The sequence below is a fragment of the Ictidomys tridecemlineatus genome, chromosome X (genome assembly GCF_052094955.1).
Source record: "Ictidomys tridecemlineatus isolate mIctTri1 chromosome X, mIctTri1.hap1, whole genome shotgun sequence".
Lineage (NCBI taxonomy): Eukaryota > Metazoa > Chordata > Mammalia > Rodentia > Sciuridae > Ictidomys > Ictidomys tridecemlineatus.
Window position 1 is genome coordinate 77,883,982 of NC_135493.1, and position 12,144 is coordinate 77,896,125.

The window sequence follows — 12,144 nt, forward strand, 5'->3', positions numbered from 1 at the left end:
ACTTCCCACCAAGTCCAGTGCCAAACTGGTGGAACTAGTTGCTCTCACCCAAGCGCTGGAACATTCCAAGGATAAAAGGGTCAATATACATACTGATTCCAAATGTGTTTTTCTTATACTTCACACCCATGCAGCTATCTGGAAAAAGAAAGGATTATTCACTACTGCTGGCACTCATGTTGGTGTCAAGGAGATTCTTTGTCTCATAGAGGCAATTTTCCTGCCCCCTCAGGTGGCAGTTATTTATGTCCCTGGTCATCAAAAAGAGGAAGACACAATAGTTAAAGGAAATAGGGTTGTGAATATAGCAGCCAAAGCCGCCACTTTACAGAGTTCCACATTTGCCCTGTTCCTATAGGAAAACTCCTTTTTGCCCCCTGAATACCCTCAATAATTGACAGAGGAGGCTCAACAGGCTGTAACTCAAGAATACCAGTTAGATCATAGAGCATAGTGGGTTTCTCCTGAGAGAATCCCATTACTTCCTCAAACATCTCAATCAAAGATTTTAAAGTCTTTCTATGACCTCTACCATTTGGGAAGAGATAATACTCTTATTTTGATACCCCCAAAAAATGTTTTCAGGAAAGGGCTTAAAAGTCACAGTCCAACAGATCATTCAAAGTTGTGAAATCTGTCAGTGGGTTGATTCTTCCAATAAATATTTCTGCCCTCCTGGAGATGATGGGTCTGATTGACCCATCAGATTGACAGTTAGATTTTAACCGTATGCCTGGGGGAACAAATTAAAATATTTAGTGGTTCTGGTAGATACATTCACTGGATGGGTAAAAGCCTTTCCTTGTAAATCTGAAAAGGTTTTATAAGTTGTAAAGGTCTTATTTCAAAAGTTATTCCTTAATTCTGTCTCCCTCAGAGTCTTCAGAGTGATAATGGACCCACCTTTAAAGACAAAAATAATGCAAAAATTCTCTCAAGCATTAGGAATAAAATCTTACCTTCATTGCTCATGGAGATCTCAGTCTTTAGACAAAGTAAAAAAAGACTAATAAATGTCTTAATCAAACTCCTCTGGGAAACCCAGATCCCATGAATTAAGTTGTTGCCATTGGCTCTAAGAGGGCTAAAAATACCCCTGGCTGACAGGGTCTAAATCCATTTGAGTCCCTATATGGAAGGCCATTTTTGTCCAGTAATTTACTTTTGGATTCTGAGACCTCACAATTAGTATCTCATGCAACTCAGTTGGTCAAGTTTCTACAGATTCTTACAAAAATTCGACAAGAACTTCCTGAGAGAGGTCATCAAGGGCCCCCCTCTTATGAAATCTTGTTCTAATAAAAACTACAGATTTAAACAAGTGGTGACATACTCTAAACTGGGAGGGATTTTACCCTATAATCATGTCCACCCCTTTAGCAGCTTATATGGCAGGACAAGACTCCTAGATACATCATAACTATCTTAAAGAATGGAGACCCCCTCTTGAGTCCACCACAATGGAGATTCCTACAGACCACTACACCTGTGAGACAACGAAGATCTCAATTTCCTGTGTTAATGAGCTAAGTGATATAATTGTTATTTGTCTCTTTGTTGCAATACCGCTGGCTGTGATACTCACTATAGGACTAGCAGTAATGGCTCCAGAAGATTGTAACACTACATGTAGGCTATCTTTGGCGTTAACTTATTTTGGTATAATAATCTTGCTTTGCATATTGAAGCTTTTGCCTATGCTCTCTTAAACATGGCTAAGCCCTTATTACTCTTATAACCCTTGGTTGTTATAACAATCCCCATCTCCTTTACCAGCCAAGGTACAGGTTTTACATTGGGTCTTTGGGGAGATAATTCATTAGTTAATTTTTTACAGACTATCAGTATTGGAAATGGACTTTCCAATTGTTGGATTTGCCACTCACTTCACACATCTATTAGAGTCGTGTGCCTGTGTGTGTTAGGAGTTTAACCCTTACCCTTACTTCAGAATGAACCAAGATGAAACCTTTATAAATATATTTCCAGATAGTATACTCTTTTCTGTGTGCTGAGCTTACACCTTGCTTTTACCACTCTAATAAGATGGAAGTACTTTATGCTCTATACTATCAATCCAACAGGTCATGTTGTCCCTGCTGGGAACTAGGTTCTACTCAATACAGTGCTCAAAGCCAATATTTCCCAAATTATTCCCCTTTATATGATAACTACTCTCCTAACTTGACCCATTGGTACCCATTGGTACCCCAATGCTACACCTACCTAAACAGAAACTGGCAACCCTGTGTAGATGACTGTTCTATATATTAGGGACAGATCTCTGTCACTTGGCAGGTGGCTTTCAGCCATACACCTAAAGCCATATACCATGATGTCATTAACCCTGCCTGTGCCTCCTGGAGCTCTGTCTAGCTCATGTATAGATTCTTCTCTGTGGGTCCTCAAAATCCTTCTGGTTAAATCACTCAGCCATCCACAAGGCATGTGCCCATCCAGGGTACACATTTATATATGGCCCTAACACCTACCTGTTACCCTTTGAGGGTAATCCTGTTCCCCAGCTTACAAACCAAGCTATCACCTATCCTTGTATTGATAATGTCCAATTTATGGGCCCTTGTGCCCTTGGTATGCTTGAACAGCAGGGGATAGGAATTAACATACATAATATCACACAGTCAAGATCCAGGAAAGCACTAGGATTAATGAGCAGCTATGGACCTTGTGGTGCCATGGGCTGGATTTAGTTACCATGAAGTCACTCTCAAAAATCCCACGAATACCCTGGAAATACTTGTAGAAAGTACAGGCTAGGCTCTTTAAGGATTACAAGGATCCTTAGACTCTCTTGCTAATGTGATCCTGACAATCATCTGGCTTTGGACTACTTATTGGCCAGTGAAGGAGGAGTCTGTATGGTAATCAACAAAATCTGTTACAGAAACATCATTAATACAGAAACAGTAAAAATCAATATAAAAATTTAAAAACAGGCAACATGGCTTCATAGATATAACCAGGAAATTGACCCAAATACAATTTGAGCCACAGTCAGGACAGCTATCCCTTCATTTACTTGGTTTTTCCCTTAATTGGGCCCCCCATTAATTTTCATTAAAAATCTAATCTTTGCACCTTGTATTCTCAGTACATTAACTTGCCTTATCCATTCCAGGCTGAAAGCCATTAAGATGCAGATGGTTGTACAGATGGAAACCTGCATAAATGTACCTGCCAGTTTTTACTGAGGGCCTTTGGACTTTCCTGACGACACCTCTTCGCCTTAAACTCTCCTCGGGAGGACACTCAGACTCAAGCTTCACTACGCCCCTTTTCAGCTTGAAGTAGCCAGAGCGGTCATCATCCCAACTCCCTACAGTAGTCAGGGTGTCCTCTGAGGGGGGATTGAGGGAGATTTAGAAATACATAGGTAGTCAGGGCAAGATGGCAAATGAGGAAGTCACGGGCAGGCCCAGACAGTATGAGCACAAAGAGGGTCCTCCAGTAAGGAAAACTTGCCAGTTGAAAAAGTGCTCATGAACACGAGCAAGGAATCCAATCAGGCAGACATTTCTGTGCTTATGTACACAAGTACGAGATCCAATAAAAAGACTAAGATAGATGCATGGACATCAGAAGTACCAATATTAGGAGAATGGAAAGGGGAGAAGATTAAAAAAAGGAACAGGAGGAATATCCAAAGAACAAGTCAGTACTTCCTTATGGAACTCTCAACTTCTGGGCCCCTTCACTTAAGAGAAGTCTGTTACTTTCTTTTGCTCTTGCAATAAATCCTTTAGCTTGCTATTCTTTGTGTCCTATTCTTCAATTCTTTGCTGAGCAGAGACAATGAACCCAAGATCCCTAAACAGTAACACAGAGAGATTAGTTTCTTAATCATAAAGAAGGAATAAGGAATAGGGCAATGTTTATAACAAAATATGAAGAAAACCATAAGTAGCCAAAGTTTACAGGATTCATGAACTTGACCAATTTCAAACTCCTCTCAATCATCAAGAAAATATCAGAAAATACTTTCATCATGTTCATATGGTCCAGGATATGGCAGAGGCATTTGATGGGCATCCTCTAGAGGACTCAGAGAAACTAGACTCATATATCCAACTGGCTACTGGACATAAACACTTGATGTTTCATTATACTCAAAATGTAATATTTGCACAAGGCAATTTTAATCATAATAATACCATGGGACAGTCTTCTAAGAAATCAGACTACAATGCAAATATTTTGAATATTATGACATTTGTTATATTTATTCAATACAGTAAGCTAATTCATTTAAAATTTTTGTTTGCATTTTCATTTCACAAATACTGGATATTGTGGATTAAATCAGTGCATAAAAATAAGTTTAAAAAAGGAATAAAACACAAGGAAACAAAAAGAAAAGCAGCAACCTTAAGAAAAAAGCTATTATGATTTGGATCTAGCTCCGTGTGTGTGTGTGTGTGTGTGTGTATGTGTGTGTGTGTGTGTGTGTGTGTGTGTGTGTGCGTGCGCGCACGCATGTATGCATGTGCGTATAAATTCATGTGTATGTGGAACTTAAGATATATCCTTATATATTATTTGAGAGGGATAGAATAACACTCTTCCAGGATTTTCCATGTTTCCATTCTCCAGGTTTTTCTATGCTGTCACATGTGGCAGAATTTCCTTATTTATTTATTTATTTTTATATGTTGGTCCAACTTTATTGAAACCTGTTACAAAAGACCGAATTCAAATTAGAATCACTGTCCTTGGTTTTAAGGCCAGTAGATCTGAGTTATATTTTACTGCAAAAGAATATAAAATATATCAGTTCAAAACACAGTGAAAAAGAAATTTAAATATTAACATGGTATCTTTATTAAATCAAATATTTGCAAATACTTTCTTCTTAGGCACTGAAAACTAGTTATATCTCTTTTAAAAATCCAAATAACCAGTTTGGAATTTAATGGGAAAACTCACTGCAACATGAAATATGTTCACAATGAGGTGCTAGAAGCCAGAAGATACTTTGTTTCTAGATGGACAATCACATTTATTCATATCAGTGAAAATTATATTAGACTAGTAGCTTTAAATGGGCAACAGATAACATATAAAGTTTAAAAAATCATCTCTTGCTTTACAAATGCAAATAACTTCCCTACACTCCCCTCTATTAAGGCTGGAACCTCAATAAACATAACTTGAAAAAACTTAAATGCGAGAATTGACTGAAATAGACATTTCCTGCAGGAAGCTTTTATGTTTGTTTTTGCTAAGCAGTCTCACTTCAAGCTCTTTTTAAAAAAATCTTCAAGCTCTTTTTAAAAAATCCTTTCTGTTCCCAAGTTTACTCTGAAAAAGAAAAAAAAATCTGATTGACCAAACAGCAACCTTCAACATGTGAAGGGAATATTATAACTCATGTTCCCTTTATTTCACCCCATTTCCTACTGATTGTGTCTTCCCTTATCTATTAGAGTATTTGATGTTCTCCATATCACAAACTCTTGCTTTTTTAATCTTTAGGTAAAACATTTATATCTTTCAAAAATTTGTTTAGGAAATACTCAAGTCCTGCACCCAATTCATAATATGTAAAACATGGAAGCAAGTAGTGTGCCCTGGAACTGTCTTAATCTCTTGTACAAACTATTTAGGAAGGTCCCTTGATCTTTAAGTTTGCCTTTAGAGATTAGAATTCAACATAGAAAACAAACTCAGTTGTTGAACACCTGTTCCTAATTTAAAGCTAATCTATATAACATAGCAAAATTCAACTTATTAAACCTTGTCTCATACAAACAAAAAAAATCATTCCAGGTCCCAATGTAGATCATTAACCCACTTAGAATCAAACATGGTAAAACAAATTTTCACATTCTTTCCAATCTTCCTGAAAGAAGGATGGTATTTGTGGCTAACAGCTCAGTCAACACTATACATCAAGTTGTTGTGGAGGAATACAATTTTTGACCTGGCTATCATTTTGGTAAACTGACACATGGCAAAGATTCTAAGAATAGAATTAAAGGCATTCTTGGATTCTGTCCTTTAGTAATTTCCAGAAGAAAACCATAAAGTGGCTTCCAGCTCAGAAGAGACATTGAACAAAGCTTGGTAAAAATGGCTTGGTTTGCAGACTTTGGTTAATGTTCTTCAACAAATTCAACAGACATAAGGAGTGAGTTTTCACAACAGGGCTCTGACTACTCACTTGTTTTATGCCAGTTTTCCATAGCCTCCTCTGTCAGCATCATAGTCCTTTTAATACTCATCTTCTTTGGCCCCCAAGATGCTTATGTCTATACTGCCTTATTTTCTTAAAGCCTGTATCCTAGTCATTGTGAATGATTTAGTCATCCATTTACATATTGCATGTCATTTCTGCATCTGTGCTTGAATAGTATTGCACAAAATAGAATCCTCATGCTGGTTTTTTTTTTTTCATTTTATCCTGAGTATCATGATTTTCTTTATATCACCCCTTTTGCTGAAGTGTTCATAAATTTGTTCTTTAATTATGTAAAAAGAAAATTTTTCAATGTTTAGCTTTTATTTAGTAATTGTTCTTGTCCTTCATTGTCACCCCAGAAGTGCTGGTCCTGGTCCTGGTTCAGCTCAAGATAGGAGTCTGCACAGCACCTTCAGAAGGCCACCCAACATAGTGCAGAGAGGTGGACCATGAATTCCTTATTTTGTAAGACTGAATAGTATTGCTTGGCAATATTTTCTTTATCTATTTATCTGCTGATAGGTATTTTTGTTATAGCCAAATCTTGGATATTGTGAATAATTTTGCAAAGACCATAAAAGTATAAATACCTTTTCAGGGTCCTGGTTTCAATTCTTTTGAATGCATACCCATAAGTGGGATTGACAGATCATATGGTAGTTCTTAGATTTTTTTTGAGGAATCTCCATATTGTTTTCCATAGCAGTTACACCATGTAAATTCCACCAACAGTGTAGAAGGGTTCCAACTTCTCCACATCTTTGCCAACACTTGTTAACTTGTTTTTTAATAATAGCCATCCTAACAGGTATAAAGTGATATCTCAATGAGGTTTTGATTTGAATTTTCCCAAGGATACTGAGCACATTTTACATGTAATTGTTGGCACTTTGCATGTCTTCTTTGCAGAAATGTTGGTTGAATTCTTTGTCTATTTTTAATTTCATTATTTGAGTTTTTCTCTTGTGTCAGTTCCTTATATATTTGATATATTAACATCTTAGCAGATACATTTTTAGCAAAACTTTTCTTCCATTTTGAATGTTGTCTCTTTGTTGAATGTTTTCTTCTCTGTGAAAGAAAAGGTTTTCAGTTATATGTCATCTTGTTTTCTATTTTAATTTTTTGTTGCTTGTGCATATGTGTCATAATCCAACAAATCATTGCTAAATACCAACATCATAAAGCATTTTCCCTAGTCTTCTAGATATTTTACAGTTCAGGTCTTACATTTAAATCTTTAATTCATTTTGAGTTGATTGTTGTGTTTGATGTAAGATAAGGGCCTAATTTCATTTTTTGAATATGGATATCTAGTTTTCCCAATGTTATTTCTTAAAGAAACTATCTTTTCCACATTGAGTATTCTTGGCACCCTGGTTGAAGATCCATTGACTGCATGTGGGTGAATATATTTCTAAGCTCTCTACCATGTTCCATTGGCCTTATTGTCTTTATGACAATACCATACTGTTTTGATTATTATAGGTTTGTAATATATTTTGAAATAAAAAAGGATGATAAATCTGGCTTTATTTTTCTTTCTCAAGAATCTTTTGACTATTCAATGTCTTTTATGGTCATGTGAATTGGAAAGTTTAATTTTTCTGTAAAACATTAGGATTTTGATGGAAATTGCATTGAATATGTAGATTGGTTTTGGTAGTATAGACATTTTAACAATATTAAATCTTCCAGTCCAATATAAATAAATAGAAGGATGTCTTTCCTTGTATTTATTTGTACTTTAGTTTTTTATCAATGTCTTTGCAGTTCTCAGTGCACAGAACTGTCACCCTCTTGGTCAAAATATTCCTAAGGATTTTATCCTTTTGATGTTATTAAATTGAATCGCTTTCTTTATTTCCTTTTCATATTATTCCTTGTCAGCATATGGATATGAAACTGACTTTTGTTGGGTGTGGTGACCCATGCCTATAATTCCAGTGTCACAGAAGGCTGAGGCAGGAGGATCACAAGTTCAAAATCAGCCTCAGCAATGGGGAGGAGCTAAGCAACACAGTGAGACCCTGTCTCTAAATAAAATACAAAGTAGGACTGGGGACGTGGTTCAGTGGTTGAGTGCCCCTGAGTTTAATTCCTGGTACCACCCCCCAAAAAACTGACTTTTATATGCTGATTTTGTAGTATGAAACTTTTATTAGTTCCTATAGATTTTTGGTTCAGTCCTTAGGGTTTTCTATATATTAGATCATATCATCTGAAGAAAGAGATAATTTTATTTACTATTTTTAGAAGTTTTTTTGTCTATTTCAGTACTACATTGAATAGAAGTAGAGTGGACATACTTTCCTTCTTCCTTATCTTAGAGGAAAGAATTTTAGTTTTTACCATTGTATATGATATCAGCTGTGCGCTTTTCACTTATGACCTTTATTGTGTTAAGGCAATTTCCCTTTCTTACTAGTTTGTTGAGAGTGTGTATCATAAAAGAATGTTGAATTTTATCAGATACTTTTTTGCATATATGGACATATCAAAGTGACTTTTCATATGTTGAAACATGCTTGCTTTCCAGGGATAAATCCCATTTGGTCATGGTGTATGAACTCTTTAATGTATTGTTGAATTTGGTTTACTGGTATTTTGTTGAAGGTTTTTGTGTCTATGCTCATCATGAATATTAGCCTGTAGGGCTTTTTTTCCCCCCTTCTGGTGTCTTGGTTTAGCTTTGGTATAAGGGTAGTCCTGGCCCCATAGAATAAGTTTTAAAGTGTTCTTGCTTCTTCAATTTTTTTTGAAAGAGTTTTTTAAAAATTGATGTTAAGGAGCCCAGGATGCAGCTCAGTTGGTAGAATGCCTGCCTCACTTGCATAAGGCCCTGGGTTTGATCTCCAGCACAACCACAAAAAAAATCCATCAATTTATATTGGGCTGGGGTTATAGCTAATTTGGTAGAGTGCTTGCCTCACATGCACAGGGCCCTGGGTTCAATCCCTAGCACCATGAAAAAAATATTGGTATTAGTTCTTCTTTAAATGATTGTTAGAATTTTCCAGTAAAGCCATTTGATCCTGGACTTTTCTTTTTTGGGAAGTGTATTATTGTTGACTCACTCTCCATACTGATTACTATTTCTTTATTGATTCAATCTGTACAGGCTGTATGTCTCCAGAACTTTATCCATTTGTTTTAAGTTATCCAATTTGTTGGCATATAATTGTTAATAATACTCTGGTCCTTTACATTTCTTTGGCATCAATTGTGATATGTTCTCTTTTAATTCTGATTTTATTTATTTGAATCTTCTTTTTTTCCCTAGATTATCTACTTAAGGGTTTGTTCACCTTTTTCCCATCAATGGTTTATCTTCAATATGTTTGATCTTTTAGCAGTGTCCCAGAAGTCGTGAATGCTGTCTTCAAATTCCTTATTTTTTTTATATTTCTAACTGAATGTGATATTTCAAAAGACCTGTTTTCAAGTTCCAGCATTATTTCTTCCGCTTGATCTAATCTGTTGTTAAGGCTTTCAATTGAATTTTTATTTGATTTATTGAGCTCTTCATTTCCAAGATTTCCAATTGGTTCCCTTTCAAAATCTCTCTTTGCTGATTTTCTCATTCACATCTTGAATTGTCTTCCTAATTTCCTTTAACTGTATTCTCTTGGATCTCATTGAACTTTTTTTTTTAAACATCCTTTTGAATTCTTTTTTTTATAAAATGTTTACTTTATTTATTTATTTTTATGTGGTGCTGAAGATCGAACCTGAGGCCTCATGCATGCTAGATGCGCACTCTACCGCTGAGCTACAACCCCAGCCCCTTGAATTCTTAATACACTTCATTATCTTTGAAATTGATTATGACTAGAGAGTTATGAACTTCAGGATTTATCATATTACCTTTTTCGCATATTTCTTCTGTTCCTATGTTGAGCTTTCACAGCTGGTGACATTTATGGGAAGGCCTTCAGCATAAGCTGCTTTCTCCTGAAGATGTAGTTTGGGGTGTCAGTCTGTCCTGCAATGCTGAGTTTATTTCCAGCTGAATGGGGTAGTATAATCCCCCTGTCGCTTCTTTGGCTACAATTAGTGAGTCTGGGCACAGTGCATTCTATACTGGAGTTGGAGAAAACCAGTCAGGTTTTGCAGGTTGTGGAAGAGTGGGGACAATCTGTCAGTGTAGGGAGGCATAGTGTAGTTTGCAGTGGGTGCACCTGTGTGGTTACTCCTAGAGTAGGAGTGGTGGCTCCTTTTGGGTGATGGGAGTTTCCTCAGACACTCTTGATAATGGCTCTGTTACTGGAATGGGACTCTGGTACTGGCTGTTCCGGTTGTGGTGAGGAGTCCTCTCATTATACACTGGTGCCAGCCCAGGTGCTTCATGGGATGAGGTGAGGACCAGGAATCACAGCTACTCCTCTGTGACATCCACACCAAGACTTCTCAGTAGTGTGTATAAGGTGAGGGGATGAATGAGGCAGGGGACCTGCATAGATGTGGAGCAGGAAAAGCGGTGTTTTTCCTCTCTGCTGCTTCTGTGGGCATGCTTGTCCAGGAACAGGACCCCAGGTTCCCTGACCCCCACCCCACTGTGCACACTTGAGGATGGAGTGATGACTGGTGTCCCTTACCCTGTTCTTCCAGTATGACTGTCAGGGATCCAGCAGGAGTGGCTCTCAACTGGAGCCAAGCAAAATTCCTCTCAGCTGAGGTGCTCACAGCAGAAAGCAAGAACATAATACAGCTGGAAGGAGGTTTCTCTCAGACCTTATTAGGCTGTGCATCTTAGGGACAGGGTTACAGACAGGCCTCTGTGGTGTTCCCTGAATTTGCTCCAGCAATTTCTGTGGGCAGAGGAGCAGTAGAAACTTAAGAGTTCTACTGCCCTGCTAGTATCATTTGCCCCTGTGTTTTAATGGAAGAGGGGCAGTAGGAAATCTGTGGGCAACAATCCCAGCTCCCAGGCAAAACCAGAAGGGACAGCCCACATCTCTGGGCTCAGAGGGCAGTCTTCCCAATCACACTGTTCTTGTGGACAACACTCTCCACAACACAACACCTGTTCCCCATCATGTGGCACAGCTAGTGTGTTTGTGGCATAGTCACTCCACCAAGCCAAGTCTGGCTCATGACAGTCACCCAGTAAGCCAGTGCAGTAGAATGTATGAAGGGCTCTGGAGATGGAAATATGCAGGAGATTCTGACCAGAGAGCAGTCTAAATACAGACAGTAGTTTCTTTCTCAAGATGGCTCTTGGATACAGCATCCTGCATGTTCACCAGGAGATGAAGTGATTTCCTCTCCTTTTTTTCAAAGTATATTCCTTTTCTAAAACTAGACTACAGTGCAGACCTCAGGCCTCTTATCTCTTTAGGCTGCAAGCCTGCAAGGGTGGGGAACCATAAAATTTGCCAATAGCTAGGACGGACAGAGTTTGTTGGATCTCCCTCTTTCACCTTTACCCCTCAATGGGACACTCCCCCTCCCCCAGCTGTGGAGCCAGCAAACTGTGGGATGTTTCATTTCTCTTGCTATACTGCTGTCCCAGGTCTCTGCATTTTACAAGGTTTTATTTCTTTACTGTTGAATTCCAGGGTTCTCCTGTTGTCAGTCACCTTGATGTGCAACTATGGACTTGTTGCTTTGGTTCTTTGTGCATCAGCAGGTGCACAGTGGAAACTTATATTCAGTCATCTTGTCCCAGTTCAAATAGAAGTTTTTTATTCCACAGAATAATCTTACTGTTAATATGGTCTCTTAAGCTAATTTTCTTTTCTTCTTTCTTTCTTTTCTCCTCCTCCTCCTCCTCCTCCTCCTCCTCCTCCTCCTCCTCCTCCTCCTCCTCCTCCTCCTCCTCCTCCTCCTCCTCCTTCTTCTCTCTCTCTCTCTCTCTCTCTCTCTCTCTCTCTCTCTCTCTCTCTCTCTCTCTCTCTCTCTCTCTCTCTCTTTCTTTCTTTCTTTTCCAGTGATTGAACCCA

The 12,144-nt window shown here is 37.9% G+C and overlaps 1 protein-coding gene and 1 pseudogene across 1 annotated transcript in view; one reads left to right on the forward strand and one right to left on the reverse strand.

Moving 5' to 3' along the window:
* Pbdc1 (polysaccharide biosynthesis domain containing 1) overlaps positions 1 to 12,144 on the forward strand; it is a 346,698-nt gene that overhangs the window by 91,721 nt on the left and 242,833 nt on the right. The window lies entirely within an intron of this gene.
* LOC110599402 (nuclear cap-binding protein subunit 2 pseudogene) lies at positions 6,187 to 6,630 on the reverse strand (annotated as a pseudogene).